The sequence below is a fragment of the Ambystoma mexicanum genome, chromosome 3p (assembly GCF_040938575.1).
Source record: "Ambystoma mexicanum isolate Mex_15411 chromosome 3p, UKY_AmexF1_1, whole genome shotgun sequence".
NCBI classification, from domain to species: Eukaryota; Metazoa; Chordata; class Amphibia; order Caudata; family Ambystomatidae; genus Ambystoma; species Ambystoma mexicanum.
The window spans coordinates 430483581-430493950 of NC_090925.1; positions in this window are offsets into that span (position 1 = coordinate 430483581).

Here is a 10370-nt window from a genome sequence, read left to right on the forward strand (position 1 = left end):
GTCTGGTTTACTATGCTGCCAGTCTTAGCAATAGACCTATTCTGCACAAAACATACTTTCCTTGTAAAAGGGGGACTTCTTCCCCGGGCTCATAATCCAACTCCAAACGTAAGCTCCAAATCTGGTGCATTATCCTGACAGATCTGATCACAAAACTCAGAAAGTGTCTCTTTCTTTATATCTTTTCCTCAATCACAAATTGCACTTGTATATCATAGACTGGCTAATTGCAGTCAATAGACAGCAACAACTATGAACTATCTGTACTGTATTTTGCATAGTTTGCACTCACGATAAAATTTGTTTGCACTTTATTTGCACCATTTTTGCATGCATGATTGTCTTTGGTATCATCACTGTTATGATGGTCCGCCTGTCTGTAGGTGGGGTTTGCGTTAGGATGAATGGATGACGGTGAGAGTTTGTTTGAGAATTTGTGATTGAGGAAAAGATATAATGTATGAATTAATTCATGGTGGTCACATTCGTTAATGGTTTTGTATTTGCTGGTTTTACCAGCAAGAATATATAAAAAATGAAAATAGAAATCGTTTTGAAATCATATTAAGAATTGTAAGGTGGACATTATAGTGACCTTAATTTAATGTGGCATGGGAGATTCCTTCTTTGTGTTCTGTGTACTCCGCTGACAGGTACGGTCCCACATAGGATACTTTAAACAATTTGTGTTACTTCCCTCTCCTTGGCTTTCTCAGGGTTGCACACCCATTTACTTTGGCTTCGCCTCTGTGGTTCACTTTGGTCCCAGACCCTTGGTATGGCTCTCCAAGACGCTTGGTTTACTCTCCTACCAAGCGTCGACTGATGCGACATATGTTTGTGCCCATATATTTCTGTAAGGGTCCTTGACCCACCTGTCATCAGCCTCTTTACTTTGATCCCACACCACTTTGTATTGGTCTTTCAGGGCACTTGGTTTACTCCCCTGCCAAGTGTCTACTGGTGTGGCATATGTCAGTGTCCTTATGTTTCTCTTAGGGTCTGTGACCCATGTATCATCAGCTTTATTTCTTATTGGGTTCTCAACCATTCTTAGGCTCCCTCTGTTTGGTCCTCAGCCCCTCTCATGGACCCAGGCAGCACCGTAACTTGTTTTTGGCTTCCCACCATGTGGTGTCCTGCTTGGGATTCTCTGTCTCTCTGGGCCAACCTTCGGTCCTTCTCTCTCTGCTCCCACTGCAGTCCGTGTCCCTGCTCCAACAACTGTCTGCACAGTCTGGTTCTGAACAATATTGCTCTTTACTCCATCCTTCCTCCTCGTCCCAGTAATGAACTGATGATCACCATGAAGTTCAGTAGCATTCTTCCTCATCTCAGTATAATCTTGGGACCTAATTTCCTCAACTCTACACAAGTATATAGAAGTATGGGAAAGTACAGGGTATTGAGGGGGGTGCAAGGAAGGAGGTGATAGAACCGAAGGAGGGGAATACCACGTTCTCCCAAGGAGATCATCACTGTTTCCATAGGGGGATTGCCTCCCAATGAGATCCACACACTGAGTACTACAAAAGGGGAAGTCTTAGGTGGCGGCCCCACCTCCCTGCCCTCATGGGAAGGGGCCTCCCCCATGGAAGCAGTGACAATACCCAGGGATTTGTCACATACCCTTCCCCTCATGCAGCTGGCCCTTCCATCTGGTAAAGGAAATCAGCACAGGAAATCAACATTATCCTGTTAGTTACCTTTGTACTGTCCTACAGCAAAACAAAAGGTTTGCCAATCTGGAAACCAGTGCATGCTGCAGGGTGTGTGTCTTTTCTTTAACTAAGCCACGTAAGGGGCGAGTGATCAGTGGTTAGAGTGAATTTTCTTCCGTTGAGGTAATACTTTAGATGTCCCACTGTTATTGCCAGGGTCTCCAGTTCTATAGTTGCCAAGTTCTGTTCCCTAGGAAAAAGGTTTTCTACTAATATACATCACTGGATGTTCTATTCCCTCATATGTCTGTGAGAGCACTGCTCCTAGGCCCACCCTGGAGTACAAACCTCTTGTTGAAGTTAAGGACCTTAAGGATTGGCTCACTACATAGTATGTCTTTAACAGTATCAAAACAACTTTGTTCTTCCTTACCCCACTTTATTGTCTGAGGTTCGGCATTTCTCAGTTTATCGGTCAAACATGAAAAATTGGGAATAAAGCATCAGTAGTAACCTACCAGTCCCAAGAAGTCCCTAAGATCTAGTTTGGTTTTTGGTATTGGGGTTTCTTTTATGGCTCTGACCTTTTCTACCTGGGTTTTGACAAGCCCTTACCTACAAGGAAGCCCAAATATTTCATGGCAGACTATGCTAAATGACACTTCTTTGGGTTGGCAGTAAGTCCCGTCTGCTGTAGGGCCTTGGTGATTTTATAAAGGTCTGTTATGTCATCTGTTCTTCCCAGGTTTTACTGTGGATGATGACATCATCTAAATAGGCCCCATAGAAACCAGAATAAGGTCTTAGTAGACAATCCATTAGCCTTTGGAAGGTTTCTGGTGCACCATGAAGGCCAAACGGAAAACACCTTAAATTGAAATGATCACGCAGGTGTGGATAATGCAGTCTTTTCCTTGTCTTCAGAGTTCAAATGGACCTGCCAATAGCCTTTGGTGAGATTAATCGTGGAAATAAAACTAGCTATGTCCAGTCAATCAATCAAGTCATCTATCCTGGGAATGGGATTATTATCGAACTGGGATACAGCATTCAGTTTTTGAAAATCTATGCAAAATCTCCACGATTGATCCGGCTTAGCTACCAAGACTATCAGCGAGGACCATGAACTCTATAAAGCCAGCCGCTAGCATCTTCTCCAATTCCTGGAGGATTCTTTTTTTTCTGGCCTTTGGGATCCTGTAGGGTTTTAGACTTACCTCTTATCCAAGGGGGTGCATATGTAGTGAAAAATGCCCTTAACAGTTCCTGCTTCTTCACTGAAGACATCCGGGAACTGGTTCAAGAGGTCTTCGATGTATTGTTGTTGGGTTAGAGGAAGGTCAGATGATAGTAAATTATGTTAAAGGGGTATTAGGGCCCGCCATTAACTGTTTTTCAACTGCGCCACACTAAAAACCTTTCCAATCACAGGGTTACAAGCCTTGCTAAAGTGCATCGTGGAACATCCAGGTTCTATACACTAGAAATACTTCTTGGACCTAAAACTTTGTGGCACAAGTGGCATCCGGTTGTGTGCATGGACCAGCTTCAATCTACCTTGAGAAGGGGCCCATTACCACTATCATATAGCTATATCCATTACAGACCTGCAGCATATCAACATAATCGATATGTAAATGCTGAAAAGGATGATTTGGTCAAGGAATTACTCTTCTGTTTGCAGCATGTGCCCAGCAGTAAACCTTTGACATACGATGCAACTTACTACATACAAAGCAACATGTTCTAACAGGTTTGGCACAATCCAGTCCTGCGCAATGGTTGCAGCGAGGCCCTCCCTAGTGACATTCGCAGGGTAGTGTAGCTGTTCAAACCCCACCCTTAATAAGGTTATAGGCATCACCGGTTTACCAGTGCTGTCTTGTCACCACAATACTTCGGAGGGGATAAAGAACACCCACTCCGCGTCCATGATTCTTTCTCTTCCTGTGGAGCTCCACCTTGAATTTCCATTATCTGTGTTTATGATAAGTGATAAAAGCTTTCATTCACAACCATTATCACAGCCATTTTCTCTTTCACATCAGGAGAGTCAAAACTCATTATATCGGGTATATATGCAACTATTTTTGTCTCTTTGTCTGCCGCTTGGTTTCCACATGAAATAAAGTCAGTTCTCTTAGTATGTGCTGCACATTTAACTATGGCAATGTCTACTGGGAGTTGTAGTGCTTTGATAAGTCTGGCAAATAACGCGCATTTTGCAGTGGAGTGCCGTCCGCTCAGAGGTAGCCCCTCCTTTTCCAACGTGATAATCCTGCATGCACGGTTGACGTCACATAGGCAGAGTCACTGTACACTGTTACTTCCTGGTTTGCATGTTTCTCAAGTGCGACAATAAGCACCACCAATTCTGCAGTCTGTGCTGAGAAAAGAGACGGTAGTCTTGCACTTGGTACCACTTAAAATTCCCCATTTGTTCTGTGTTTTACCACAGAAGAGCCTGAGTGCCTGTCTCCATCATTTTGATCTATCTTTGAAGAACCATCAATAAGGAGAACCTCCCCAGCTGCTAGAGCATTTTCCTTCACTTTCGGGATTCCTCATAGTTCATGCAATCATGCACTTGCTTATGCTCTGCCAGTGGTTCGGCTACAAACATGGCAGGATTCACCATTTTACACCTGACTATTATGACTGCTGGATTTGATATGACCACCTCATAAGCAGAAGCTCTTTGAGACGTCAATGTACCCTTAGGTTTCCCCCAAACAGTAAACAGAGCATGCTCAACAAATAAAGTAATTGAACACCCCATCACTGTGCTTGCAGATTTCTCGATAGCGAACACGGCCGCTGCCAGCAATTGTTCACAAGGGAAGTGACACCTCATTACTGGGTCCAAAATCCCACTGTAATATGCTAAGGGTTTGTACCCCAATGTGGTTCTCTGTGTGAGTCCTGCTATCATGACTATCCCATTTGTGTGCGAAAACAAAAAGTACTCCTCAGAATAATTGGGAATTCCTAAAACTGAAGCTGTACAAATTGCCTTTTTTGATTCATCAAACCCCTCTTCCATTTTGTCAGCCCATTCCATTTTTCCTAATTCACCTGTGATTTTTTCAGGGCCTGTAACAATGGTCTTGTGTATGAACTATAATTAAATACCCATGCTCTAACATAATTGCTTTATCCTAAAAACTGTTGCATCTGCTTTATCGTGTGTGGTTTTGATGTTTTCAAGATCACCTCAGCTCTTTCAGGTGTAACTTTCTTTCCTTGATGCAAGATTAACTGACCTATATACAACACTTCTTCTTGGCAATACTGCAATTTCTCTTTGTCCACCTTATGCCCTTTGTCTGCTAAAATAATCATTAGCTGAATCGAGTCTCGTCTGCACTCTTCTCCTGATGTGCTACAGACCAAAATAAAATCTACGTATTGTAGCACTGGGCAAGTCAATATTGCTTAGGTCCATCTGCAGGACCCTTTTGAAAATCGATGGAAATACATAGTACCCTTGGGGAAAACGATACTTTTCAGCTTAGTCTGACGGAACATAAATGACGAAAGATCTTGGGAATCTCCATGCAACGGGATTCAGAAAAACACATTTTTTAAGTCAATCACCATAAAATATCGTGCCTTAACAGGGATACTATATAGTATCATTGATGGATTCAGAACTAGAGGAAACTCTGCCTCTACAATCTGGTTAATTGGCCTCACATCTTGAATTAAACGCCATGACCCACCCTTTGATTTCTTGATAGGATATACTGCGGTATTACATGGTGACTCTGACGTCACTAAGACACCTTGATCCATCATGGCTGATGTAGTCCCTTCCTCTGCCTCTCGAGACATGGGATAATGTCTTGTTCGAGGTAAAATTCCTTCAATTTAATTTTAACTTCTCCCAACTCCTTTTAACAGTCTTATATCATAGGGGCCTGAGGTCCATTAAGAAATTGGTACTTTCTCCATGTCTTCATCAAAAATGTGAGACGCTGCAGTACTATCGTAATTTTTTGTGGGACAGCTCGTCTTTCTGTCATGATCCAATATGTAATGCTCATCTCAAACTCTACTTCTTCATCTGACGGGTCGTCTCTAAACATATCCCTGTCAGTGACATCAGTCAATCTATACCCTTCCCCAATAGCAATTACTGTTCTCCATGGCCTGCGTTTATCCCAACCTTTGAGCATGGCCAATTCTACTTGCACTATGACTTCCTGCAATTCCAAGGGAAAAACCAGCACCCCCCACTTCGTCCATGGTTATCTGTGGCCTGAACAGAAATTCACAGTGTGGAAGTCAACCTCAATTTTATTCTTGTTGCTTCCACCTAGTGTGACTTATCAATACATACGATACATTAATAAAGCAGTGGGGGGGTGTCAACCACTGTCTTAACAGACTCACTGCTAATATTTAAAATGATGCACTATCTGCCATGTTCACCTGTTGTTCAGTGGATCATGTAAGCCAGGGCATCACCCTGGCTATTTATTCTGTCAAACGGAATTAGCAGAATTCTAATTACTTCTACCGCTTTCTTCAGTACTCGACAATGTGACTAAATATGACACAGTACATTAAAAACAACAATAAACAGACAATTGCAATGTTGTCTAATTTTCGTTCTCAAATTTCTTGACTGGAGAGGGCATCATTGACTTCTCATGGGACGTCTAAGACAATTACGCCCAACCCTATAATGGGGGCAAGGAGAGAGAATGAAATACACGTATCAGGGACCCATCTCTACATCTATAGATATTTCCAGTGTAAGTGTCATAATACCACCACTCTTACCTGCGCGGGAACTCCCACCAGGTCTCAAGGTGTTCTGCCGTTTTACTCAAGCAGTGATGTATTCCTGTGGGGACCAACTCCTACAGGTCTATCTAAAATATCAAATCAATATTGTGGAAATACCGCATGTATGGTTGACATAGAAGGGGGTCTGCTGAATCACTTACCCCTTGTTTCTTTTTCACGGGTCACAATGGAATTGGTCCTTCTTCTGTGCATTCTTGAGTCCAGTTCATTTTTCAACGCTTTCTAATTCCTTTTCTATAGAAGCATGCTATGCGTCTAAATTAAAAGGAACAAGGAAACACTCAAAAAAAGTGAGGTGTCTCCTAATTTGATCAGTGACTCGAGTTTAGGTGTAAATAAAGCATCATGCTTATTTGCACTATGCTACCTCTCTTTACTCTGACCCGCTCTTGTACGTTGTTTGATATATGAAACAACAAGGTTTGTAGTTTCCCGAGCTGATATCCATTTCTTACAACTAATGTCAAACCACATCCAGTGTTATCTCCTGGCTTGTTTCTGCAGTGTACATTTGTTTTCTAACTCACAGCCATTACGCGATCATGCATACTGAATCACAACTGTGTTTCTATTTAGAAGGATGGCATTTCATTGACGTCCAGTCAGCTATAACAACAATTTGCACGGAACTGTTGGCACTCCCTGTTCTTACATCTGTGTTCTATGGAGTTTGCTTATTCGTGTCCCCACACCATCAGGACTGCTTTATTGCCGTCTTGGAAGTGTCCGTATTTACGTGCAGCTGATTCTCAAAAGTCCTCTTTCTATTACTCCTATTGCTGCCATCTCAATAGATCCGTGTTTATCTTGTGTGTCTGACCTTCGTCACATTACTCCCAGTATTCACCTACTCTTTTTATCTCCATATCATATATTGTACATATATTTTTGTGTACCTATGCATATAGAGGATCAGTTTTTTAACTTTTCATTTTTACGCTCTAGTAATTCATCGTCTTCTCTTATGTATCTGTGATCATTACTAGATCATAAATATCATTTCATATGCCGGACTGGCTGATATTGCCAGTCTGTGATAATGTGCTGCATTACAACCCTGGGGTGTGGGTTAGGAGCGTCAACTACTTGATGTTCATATTACTGCCACACTCAGCAATGTCTGGCGCGCAAGGGTTGTTCCCTGTGTTGGTTAATTACACTACCATTTGGTATTCTGTGCAGATAGACGGACCATTTGATGTTGCTTTCCCTATTGGTCCAGTATCTCAGGGTCTATCACTATGTGTTTTATGGTGGTTTTTACCTTAATTTCAGAGACTGCATGATTTCTACAATACTGCCAGAGCTTGCCAGTATATCCCTTCATTTAGCCCCTTCAAATGGCTTTTTAGTTTGAAGATCCAAAGTTGTTCCTTCTTAAGAAGCATAGCCGCTATATTTCCACCCCGTTTGGGCGCCATAACTTTCTCCAGGATAGTCCATCTGATGTCTTTATCAGAATGCTTTGATTGCAAAAGTGTTCAACCAGGGGTGCAGTAATGCGTTTCAGTCTGATATTAGATCTGTGTTCCCTTATTCATACTTTCACTGCTCTAGTGGTCATACCGATGTAGATCTTATCACATGGGCATTTTATCATATATACCACAAATGTGGTATTACAATTTGTGAACACTCTTTGCTCCCACGGTGTGTTCCAGCCAATTTCAATGGCTGTTGTTCGTGTAGTAAATGGAAATGCTGCACATGTACCACTTGGTGCATGACCCTTAACTTTAGGTAGGTTCCAATGGGTGTTGTGGTTCTCAGTTTGTTCTTCTCTTTCCCTATAGGTGTGCACTAGGGAATCCCTAATGTTTTTCCTTAGGATTTTGAAACAACTCCTTCTAGACATCCCTGGACATAGGATTCTGGGCTTATCTTATGGATCACTCTCGTCCATATATCTTTACTTGAGGCTCTTCGTCATTAACGCAAATACCCAACCAACCCTTGGTTACTTTCTTCCCATTATCACTTTCCCCATTTAATACACAATTATTTTTGCCACCTTTTTCAATCTACTCACCATTCGCTTTTCAGCTCCTGACCCTTGGGATCAACCAGCCACCTTAGCCTTCGGTCCGCTCAGCTGCCTATAGAAAATGGGAGGGGAATTCCTTGAAAGAGGGACCTGTCCCATCTGTCTCATTGTGTCTTGTAAGATCTTTTTTCAGCTGCTATCCACAGGAAGCCTCACGGTCCTCCAGCTAGATGGCGGAGGACATCCGATATTTCCGAGACCCTTAAAAGATGGCTGGGTCAACAGATCTTTAACCATCCTACCTCTGCTACCACGTGAACTCATAGACCCAGGGCCCTTTAAGAAGAGGTAGCAATACTTAGAGATGGTTGGGGATGCAGAATTTACTCAAACATCAATAATCAAAACCAACTCAGGAAGTTGGCAAAACTTTGTTCTGTTTTATTTGCAATTATCTAAAACAGGGAGGTTACAACGGACATCATTCGACGTTTGCTCAAGCTCTGAATGCATTTCAGAAAAAACATAACTTTTATAGTCAAAACTCATCATCAATGACGTCACACTATGTGGCAAACTACAAAAACCTACTTGGGAATATGATAGGCTCTCAGGGAACATCTAAGTATATGTTCCATACTAACAGGGTTAGTGATTGGGTCTCTAACATCAGGTGGACAACTAAGCCCTCCCCTAGTGCAACTCATCTTCATCGTCATAAAATACACAATGATTCATTTGTTACGCAAACTATAGGGCTCTCTTAATACGTGGCCCTCTACAATTGGTTGGCACACTTGTAACCTTCTGGAATATTGCACACGTTAGCAGCATGCAGGCTACCACACCAGGTGCATGGAGTGTTGGCGTGGTCATGCCTCCCCACCCAATTAGCCCAAATCTGTCATCACTCTTGCCGTTTGCCATTCAATTAAGGCTCTCTGTGCCTATGAATGAAAGGGAGTGTGGCATGGTATTATCTCCTGGCTTCGGTGTACCTCGACCCAATGTCTATTTTCATCAGACCATGTGACTGTAGACCATGTTTCCGAGCTCTTTGCTGCACATAATACTATTAAATGATGAACTCTTGGCACCTTCAGTGTTTTTCCATTTCACCTCAAACAGAAGATTGTTTCTTTCTCATGTTCATTGTAACTACTTGTTAGACAACCAGGCTCACGGTGGCCTTGACTCTCTACAGTAGCCTTTCTTGAATTTCTCCTTCGCCATTAGCTGTTTTCCAACTGCGCCACACTAAAAAACCTTTCCAATCACGGGGTTACAAGCCTTGCTAAAGTGCATCGTGAAACATTCAGGTTCTATGCATTCCTATGTATATAAATGAGCGCATCGCTGCAAACTATTCACTACATAGCCTGCCTTAAGATCACTTCATCTGCTTGCGTTACTGCATCTGTACAAGTGTAAAATGACTGTATTTTCTTAAGCGTTTCTTTGCATGAGCATCTTCATCTCGAGCCCGAAATGTTGCTTATCTTCGACAACTCCTCTTCAGATCTTATAGAATGCTCTTCAAAAGGGGGCTACAACTCCCATGATCCCCTACCAATGTTTATGCTAGCAAGAGATGATCAGAGTTGTAGTACAAAACCTCCAACAAGCCAAAGGTTGCAAACCCCTTCTCTGCAGAACGGGGAGATGATTTTGAATTCAGAGCACCCCTCAGCCCACCAATAACAAGTCAAATCATGCCAGAGGACCAGGTGAGGCTCCCCAAAGGTTTAAGCTCTGCACCTCGTGCTTCTTATCTGACAAAGGCATCCACCGCACTGGAGGCAACCAAGCATGATGAAAAGCTTTGCACTGCAGTGGATTGTGTACACAAAATATAACTTTCAATCATATGCGGCTCAGAAGCTTCACAAAACAAACTATTGACAGATGGT